This window comes from Crocodylus siamensis, chromosome 8 (assembly GCF_052110815.1).
Source record: "Crocodylus siamensis isolate JL-2025a chromosome 8, ASM5211081v1, whole genome shotgun sequence".
In the NCBI taxonomy this organism is placed as follows: Eukaryota; Metazoa; Chordata; order Crocodylia; family Crocodylidae; genus Crocodylus; species Crocodylus siamensis.
Window position 1 is genome coordinate 10599299 of NC_143402.1, and position 9497 is coordinate 10608795.

At 43.8% G+C, this 9497-nt stretch overlaps 1 long non-coding RNA gene across 1 annotated transcript in view; it reads right to left on the minus strand.

Moving 5' to 3' along the window:
• Positions 1-98: 98 nt before the first annotated feature.
• The window catches only part of LOC149858064 (uncharacterized), a 58730-nt gene continuing 49331 nt past the window's right edge, over positions 99-9497 (minus strand). The window contains exons 3-4 of the long non-coding RNA XR_016443736.1: positions 6425-6604; positions 99-2219 (exon numbers count right to left, since the gene is read on the minus strand). This is a non-coding gene — a long non-coding RNA (uncharacterized LOC149858064). The remainder of the gene's footprint in view (positions 2220-6424; positions 6605-9497) is intronic.

The window sequence follows — 9497 nt, forward strand, 5'->3', positions numbered from 1 at the left end:
TTCTTCTTCAGAAATAAATATACAAAGTAATATAATCCCTGTTTGTGAGGACTTTTGCGTGATTCATCAAAACATTTTTTAGATAACTGTCTTAAGAGATGTAAGAACCATTTCTTCATGATTATGATTCATCGCTCTAATTATTTTAGAAAGCTTGCTACCGGAAAGCTTCATCAATATGTATCATAAGAAAAGCTTTGCAACATCCCAAATTAAAAAATGGAAAAAAAAAAACTCTAGCTGAAAACTAGCATGACAAATATGCAATTGACGGTTCCATATTAGTCAGCGTGCTGTTTGTGTTCTCAAAATACATGCATGCTCCATAAATGACTGAGAGGCAAACCATCTTAAAGGGTAATGTAAAGACAACTGGGAATCTGTGGAGAAATAGAGAAGAAATCCTGGCGCATGGGAGTGCAAAAAGCCTGTGAGAGCTTTCAGTTGGTGGCTGCAGGTGACCAAAGGGGGTAGTAACTCGGTGGATTTCCAAGTGGGAATTTATGTTGCTTCACATTGTCCTACCCCTCTGTCGGGTAGCGCACAGCCCCTAGGATGAAAGTTGGCAGTACAGTAGTGCCTCAGATCCTGATTTAACACATAAGGACTTCGCACAGCATGTGTGTAACTCCCCTTTGGACTCAGAAGAAGCATAAGCATGTACGTAAGGGTTTTCCTGAATGTACGTAACGGTTTTCCCAACTCTGGTTAAGTGAGCTATGCTACTGGAGAGGGTGTGGAGGCTGGGCAGCAGCATGAAGACATCATCACCCGTAGGCTGTGGATGGGATTTATCAACCTGTCAAAGTCCTTTTGTACAGCATTTATCATAGTTTTTAGGCACTAGCTTGAGTTAGCTGCCTACTGATCTTGTCGCTCAGCAGTGCCATCCATTCTTCTCTGACCCTTTTGTATGATTGCAAGCGTCTCCCTTATCCCCCTCACTCCCTACAGAGATATGTAGAATGCAGCTGAAATTAAACTCATGGCACTTCAAGAAGGCCTTTTTCCCTCCCACAGGTGTTTTGTGTAGGAGGGGAATGATTTGGCTCTTGGTTTTTCAAGAATGACAATAGGCATAAAAAGACACTTAGTGTGGTGTTGGATTTGCTTCAGACTGCAGTATTATTTTAAACAGCGTGACTTTCTGCTGAAATGAATCAAAGCATCTGAAGATGTCAGGATAACACTTTGTTATCAAAAGCAGGACGCAGCACAGTTTGTTTCTCTCACGAAAGGAAATGCATGCGTTTCTCCAGTGCTGATAACTGCTAAAGGTCTGATTGCGGCATTTCGTGGGTGGATGGGTGGGAAGCTCATTGTGTTCTGAGGATGCCTATGTTTGAGCAGGATGTGTAGTTGTTTTCGCAACCTATTTCTATGACAAATATAATTACCATGGTCAATTTATCACGCTGTTGTGAGCTCTTCTTCCAAAATGGCCAGTGTGGTTTTTTCCCCCCTGCTGGATGCCACAGGATTCTAAAAGCATAATTTTCTAGAAGCTGCTGTCTGTCTCTAATCCTCTCCCATATGAAAAATGCATTTGCTTCCCTGGGACATGACATTTTATGTAGGATAAGGTGCTTCTTAAAGTCTTGTGCCTGTGACGTGCAAGAAATCTCAGAAAACAGATAGCAAGTCTTTCCTACCTTTATGGTAGGTAGGAATTCAGTTCAAGCTGTGAGTGTACAAACAGTAGTCATAGGCGGCAGGTTTGTTCTAGCTTTTCCATCACAAATAATTTGTTAGTACTTACCCTTCACCTGATCACCTCAAACCGTTGCAAATCAGCCATGTGTCACAGGGTATTTGGCTTTAGGCTCATTTGTCAGATGAGTAGATTGTACAATGGAGAGACATTAACTGTGCAAAGGTATAAGCAGGTTGTGGGCAGGACTGAGACTACACCCAAGTCCCAAATCTTGATCCTACACACCAATATCAGATGACAGTTCTTAAGTTTAGATCCTCCACTCTTCGTTTTCTTCCAGGCTAAGCCATCGGTAGCATTTCAATCAGCACAGAACAGTTTTCTTTCCAACTGGCTGGTGGGACAACTTGTAATGACTCTGCCTTTCTCAGCTGGTGGTTGATGCTTTTGAAGAATGTCCGAGTGGAGAAAATGTACCTTTCAGGAAGAAATTTGTTTGAGGAAATGAATCCCAACGCCCTTAATCTTCTGAATCCCAATGTTGTAAGAGTCCAGAAAAAATGTCCTGCAAATACATGAAATTTAAACACCCAGTTGTGCTGTTATTTGCCAAGCAGATCAATCGATCATGACTTCATCATAAATAAGTTGTATCTTCCACCTGTTATCTCCTGCCTTTATCCACTTAGGATCCAACTCTTCTGAATCTTGAACAGATACCATATCAGCGCCTCACCAGAACTATTATAGCCTTTGGATCAGGCCAAGACAGGTAAGGCCAGATACTGAAATGTATAGAGAGGCTGTGTCTGTGTGTGTGAGAAGCCTGACCCCCTAAGACTTGGAGTAGAGAAGAGGAGGTTGGGGATAGGGGGTATAGATTTGATGTCTCATAAATTTGATCTGCCCCTTGGCTCTGCAGTTTAAGATTGTTAGTGGAATTATTTTATTACATCTCAAACAAAAACAGGCTTCTACAATCCCTTCATAATATTTTCCCTCTGGGTTTTTGATATAAATGCCTTCTAAACTGGAAACCTTTTTCAACTGAGCTCATTAGCAAAGTCCTTTTCAATACCCATGTCATGTGTTTACAAGACTGTAGTACAAAATGTTATTCTACAACTGTTCAAGACATTTGCAAAGTGTTTTCCAGTGGCCAGAATCAGGATCCAAAGTATGTCAGTTCTTTCTCTACTAAATTCCTTTGTTAGCAGTGGTTCTGACAGCTGCAGCATACCATGCTTTGATCCAAAGATTAGTCCTAATTAGGGGTTGAGGCCTTGTCCCATGGACTTCCTGTTCAGTAGAAAGCAGTAGTGTAATCACTGCTTATGGATGAGAAGCTGCCTCTCTTTTATCAAAACTATGTTGCAATAATTGCATTCAAACTTAATTACCTTGTCGCATATGATTCTCCTGGACTTGATATCATCTTTGTCTCATCCACAGGTAACGGGGGATGCTCAGTAGAACACTATAAACCTTAATTTGAACTCTGATTTTACTTGCATGTTCACAAGCCATTTTCTGCATGTTCACCCTGTCCAGTGACATGAAATATGCTGAAGTCCTCATTCAAGAATGAGGAGTGGTCGGCCAGGTCTGCCCACTCATGTAGGTTCCTAACCTGCATACAGGATCTGCACCTAACACAGGAGGTATGCAGTCCCACTGAGGGAAATGCCTTGGTGCTGACCACAGGGAAGGACTTGGTGGGGGATCTGCAGGTACAAGGTAACCTAGGAGATAGTGACCACCTGTTGATAGGATTCACTATCTGGCGAAAGGTTGGGAAAGATAACTAGTAGGGCAGAAGTGCTAGACTTCCAGAAGGCCAACTTCAGCAAGCTCAGGAGATTAGAGTGGGACTGAGGGGTAATCGCATCAGTGAGTTGAGAGACCAGGAAGGGTGAGAGTTCCTCAAGGCACAAAGGGGTGGGAGATCCTGCAGGCACAAAGGGGTACCATCCCAGTACACACAAAGGGAGGCAAAAGAGCCAGAAACCCTCTTGGCTGAGCAGGGAAATCCAGGAGAGCATACAGGGGAAAAGAGAAGCTTACAGGCTGTGGAAGCAGGGGGCAGCCACCAAGGAGGAGTATACCTGTTTTACTCATGCTTGTGAGGAAGGCCAAAGCAGAAACGGAACTCAGGCTGGCAAAAAAGATTAAGGGTAACACAAAGTCCTCCTTTAAGTACATACAGAGCAAGAAGAAGGTGCAGGGTAACATAGGACCACTACAGGATGGACTAGGGCAACTCATAACATAGGATGGACACACATAGGATGGACAAAGTTTAGTTCTTAAAGGATTTCTTTGCATCTGTGTTCCTGGACACGGATACAAACACACCTCCCAGTGATACTTTAATTTGGCTTTAGAAAGATGCCAATCCACCAGTGATTAGCACTGACCTGGTAAAGGGGCGCTTGGAGGGGCTGGATGTAAAGTTGGCAGGCCCCGATCATCTTCACCCAAGGGTACTAAAGGAATTGGCCAGTGTCACAGCGAAACCACTGGTCCAACTATTTGAGTGCTTGTGGCACTCAGGACAGGTCCCAGAAGACTGGAAAAGGGCCACTGTGTCCCTATTTTCAAGAAGGGGAGGAAGGAGGACCTGGGTAATTATAGGCTGGTTAGCCTCACCTCTATTCTTGGCAAGACCTTAGAAAAAATCATTAAGGATCACATTTGTGGGGGAACAGCGGGTAACACAATGCTAAGGGGCAACCAGCATGGGTTTATAGCAGGCAGATCCTGCCCGACTAACCTGGTCTCTATTTATGATCAGGTCACAAAGTGCTTAGATGCAGGAATAGAGGTAGATGTTATTTACTTGGATTTTAAAAAGGCTTTCGACAGTGTCACGCCCAAGTCTTATAAATAAACTAGGTAGCTGTGACACAGATTTGTTCACAGTCAGGTGGGTGGATAACTGGCTTGTGGGGCGCACCCAGAGAGTGGTGGTGGACGGGGTGGTTTCTACCTGGAGAGATGTGGGCAGTGGGGGCCCCCAAGGCTCTGTCCTTGGACCAGTGCAGTTCAATATCTTCATCAGTGATTTGGACGAAGGTGTTGAAAGCACTCTGTCCAGATTCACAGACAACACCAAACTATGGGGTATGGTAAACGCACTAGGGAGTAGGGAGTGAATTCAGGCAGATTTAGACAGACTGGGGGAAAGGGCAGATCAGAATAGGATGCAATTTAACAAAGATAAGTGCAAAGTGCTGCACCTGGGGAGAGAGAATCACCAATGCACCTATAGACTGGGAAGTACTGGTCTAAGTAGCACAAAAAGGGATTTTGGAGTCCTAGTTGAAGCAAAAATGAACATGAGTTGCCAATGTGACAAGGTAAAAAGTAAGGCTAACCGCACTCTTTCTTGCATTAGCAGGTGCATCACGAGCAGGTCTAGGGAGGTGATACTTCCCCTCTATGCGGCACTGGTGAGGCCGCAGCTGGAGTACTACATCCAGTTTTGGGCGCCGCACTTCAAGAGGGATGTGGATAACCTGAAAAGGATTCAGAGGAGAGCTACACGTATGGTTGAAGTAAGATCCTATGAAGACAGACTGAGGGATCCGAATCTCTTCAGCCTCCACAAGAGAAGGCTGAGAGGTGATCTCATGGCTGTCTACAAACTCATCGGGGGGGGGGGTCAGTAGGGAATAGGGGATACTCTGTTTACCAGGGCACCCCTTGGGGTTACTAGAAACAATGACCCTAAATTGAAGGACAGCAGATTTAGATTGGACATCAGGAAGAAATTGTTTATGGTGAGGGTTGCCAAAATATGGAATGGACTTCCAAAGGAGGTGATGCTTTCCCCTATCTTGGAGGTCTTCAAAAGGAGATTAGACAAGCACCTGGCTGGAGTCACTTGACCTCAGTGCTCTTTCCTGCCCAGAGCAGGGGATCAGACTCGATGATCTAATAGGTCCCTTCTGACCCTAGAAATCTATGAAGACGTTTGCCTAGCCACAGGCAAATATAACATTGAGCAGAGCTGTGTTTTAAGTGAAATGGAAAATCGTCATTCAGTTGATACTAGTGGTTCATGGAAACTTGCCAGTTTGGTTAATTTTTTATGGAAGCCTAAATGATTGATTTCTATGAGCACTTTGATTATTTCAAGATGATCTAAAATTAAGTATATGTATATAGATTAGATTGAATATTTTATTTGAAATCAAACTTCTGAGAAATTTCTATTTGGAAATATCCAAAAGTTCCATTTCACAAAAGGTGTTGACCTTTTCTTTCGTATCTGGAACAAAATTTCAAGAGAGTGAGATTCCCCAGGGAGCAGAAACTCCATTTCTCCATCTCTCTCATTTTGACTATATCAGAGGAGTTCACAGAGAAATCTGTCTTCACATCTCACCATTCAAAATGGAATTGAATGTGATGCTCATTTTGTTTGGTCTTGAGGTCTTGTCAAACTGATCACTAGTCAGTCATCAATTAAGATGGGTGCTTTGCATGTAAAGGCCACTGCTGCTTTTTTCATTACATACTGTTTATGGATCAGTAGGTAAGAAGGACCTTCCACAGGTTTACTTGTTTTCCCAGTTGCCTTTAATGCTAAATGTTCTTCTTTGCTTCAACCAGTATCTAACAATTAAATGGGTTATATGTACATTTTCCCACTATTTTGTTTCCTCTCAATGAGTGTCATAATACATTTATATATAGGAACTCAATTTGATCATTTTTTTCACTGCAACTAATATTTTGCATAAATAACAGCACTGAGGATCTTACCTGAGAGTGTAGTTATGCAGCTCAAGAGGAGGAAATCAGAGACACAGAGGATGGAAGAAGATTGCCCAAGGTCAACAGCAGATCAAGTAAAGGAACCGATGTCTGATTCCTCCTCCGTGAGTCAAGGCAGCTCTCTGTCAGGTGAGTTCTTATTTACTCTAATCATTCAAATTCATTTCCCTGGAGGAAAAAAAACTAGGAGTCATCAGTAAAAACTATTTATGCCTATAAACAGCTACAAACTGAGCACACCAGTCATTTGCAAATACATCATTTGGTCACTCATGACGTGACTGTCGTTTTCATCGAACTCCTTTGAAGTTGCTGGGAGTTTTGCCATTGAGTCAGGAGGGTCATCATTTCCCCGCCATGCCTTGAATGCAAAAGAATAAACACAAGAAAGTTTCTATTGGGTTCATGGTCTCAGTTATGGAAGAGATTGTAAAGTTCAAGAGTGGGAGTCATGCCCTCAGTGTTTACTAGACTGGTCAATAACTACTTAAGGAAAATTTGTGGTTTTAAAAGCAGCAACTCTACCTTTCCTCTTAGACAAATCACACCAGGGAGAGAGGTTCAGAGTGAGTCAGCTGCTGGCTTCATTTTTTTTTCTGTTTAAGCGCTGAATAAATCTGATCTGATCTGATGATCAATGCAAATTGGTAGGGACCCCTCTTGTTTCTGCTTCCTAAGCAGAAGATACACTTCATGACTGGCTGCTGCTCTGAATCCATGAATAATTATGAATGCTGGGCTCAAGCTGTACCTTCAGGACATCTTTACTCAGGAAACCTTGCACTCTTGCTCAGTGTCATCTTGATTTGTTGAGCTGCGTGCTCTTTGCTAAGGTTATCTCTGTAGGGCTGTGCAGGGGGTTAGGACTAAAAATCTTTGATTTGCTAATTTTGCAGTAAATCTGGAGTAACTGATTAGCTTTAAACACACCTGGAAGTTAGACACTCAGGTGCACCCCCCCCCCAAGTAATCTCCAGCTCTTATTTCTTGTCCCACATCGGTGGTTACCAAACTGGCTAGCAGGACAACCAGGAAGAGGCCAGCAGGGGGAGCACCACATGGGATTCAGGGGGTGGATTTATTTCCCTCCAAATCAAAAAACTGCAGCTCCCAGAACTGGCAAGAGCTGAGGTCTGTGCTCAAAACTGCTCTGTCCCTGCACCTGTTGGTGCAGGAATGTCCCCCAATGTCCATGTCATAATTGCTTGTTCACCCAGTGAAGTGTCCCAAGCAGCTGGAGACTTTCCCATGTCCTAAACAGAGCTCCCGGATGTTAAGTTCCCTGATGTTCAGCCTCAGCGTGTTTTTCTTCCCTAACTTCATCTCATTTGTCCTAGCTGTAGGCTTTCCTAAAGCTATTTGTATCTTCTTGGTGCTTATATAGAACATTATTTATACACTGTCGGGATGGGTTGTCCCTCCGAGCCACGATTACATCACTGCTGGTAATGAGTGGTTACATCACTTTCCCTCCTGAAGCCAGCTTTGACTTGGAGCAGTTTTCAGGACACTGGTTATAAAATCAGCATTAGGAAAATTGCTGAGATGTTTCCTTGCTGTTGCAAAGCACTTTGTTTTCCTTAGGTTTTCTCCTTTGCTAATAATAACATTTGTGTGAATCTTACTGGCTAAGAACAGCAAAAGCAAGCTGCAGATGCTCGTTTTTTAGCCATCTTGTTTTTGTTTCTAAGTGTAAAACCTGTTGCATCCAAGCTTGTGAACCACTGTTTGATTTAAACCACTAAGTCCTTTTGCCTCCACTGCTTTCTGGTAACTGTGCTGTACTCCAGTACGATTAGTTAAACTTTTCTGGTGGTAACACAAACTTACTGAAATGTTTTTGGCTTTTTTCCCCCCAGTTAACACCTTTTTTGAAAATAACTTTCTAAAATCTGAGCATGTTTTTAAAGGAGCTAGGAAGACCCCTGGCCTTGTGTCAAAGACAGCTGATTGCAACTTCCAGCTCCGCTACAGATTATCAACGATCTGGAAGATGGGATGGAGTACACCCTCAGCAAGTTTGCAGATAACACCAAACTGAGGGAGGGGGAGTGGCATTAGATTACACTGAGGGTAGGCTAGGATTTGAAGAGACCAAAAGTTCAATATGGATAAGAGCAAAATCCTGCACTTAGGGTGGAACAATCCCATGCACCGGTACAGGCTGGAGGTTGACTGGCTGGGCAGCAGCTCTGCAGAAAAGGACTTGGGGTTTACAGCAGACCAATAAGCTGAACAGGAGCCAACAGTGTGCCCTAGTTGCCAAAAACCCTAACAGCATACTGGGCTGCATTACTTGGAGAGCCACCATCAGATCGAGGGAATCACTCGAGAATCACCTCCCTTCTAATCTGCACTGGTGAGGCCACATCTGGAGTACCGTGTCCAGTTTTGGGCCCCCCACTACAGAAGGGATGTGGACAAGTTGCAGAGAGTCCAGCGGAGGGCAACAAAGACAGTTCGGGGGCTGGGGGACATGACTTCTGAAGAGAGGCTGAGAGAACTGGGCTTATTTGGCCTGGAGAAGAGAAGACAAGAAGGGATTTAATCACAGCCTTCAACTACCTGAAGGTTGGTTACAAGAAGGATGGAGCCGGACTGTTCTCAGTGGGGGCAGATGACAGAACAAGGAGCAATGGGCTCAAGCTGCAGCAAGGGAAGTTGAGATTAGGTATTGGGAAGAGCTTTCTCACCAGGAGGGTAGTAAAGCACTAGAACAGGTTACCCACAGAGGTTGTGGTATCTTCATCTTGGGAGGTATTTAAGACCCAGGTAGATGAAGCCTTGGCTGAGATGATCTAGTTGGGGATGGTCCTCCTTTGAGCAGGGGCTTGGACTAGATGCAGCCTCCTGCCCACCCTAATTTTCTATGATTCTAATACTGACCTGCAAGGGCTTGTCAGTGCAGGACCACTCAGGGACAGTCACTCTGAATTCACTTAAAACTTGCACCCTTAGTTGATGTGTTAGACTGTGTTTTTTTTCAGAATTGATGTAGCCTTAATTTGATTGACCTTCATTTAGACAGCGGCAAGAGAGAGAGACACTCCAGCATGTACCT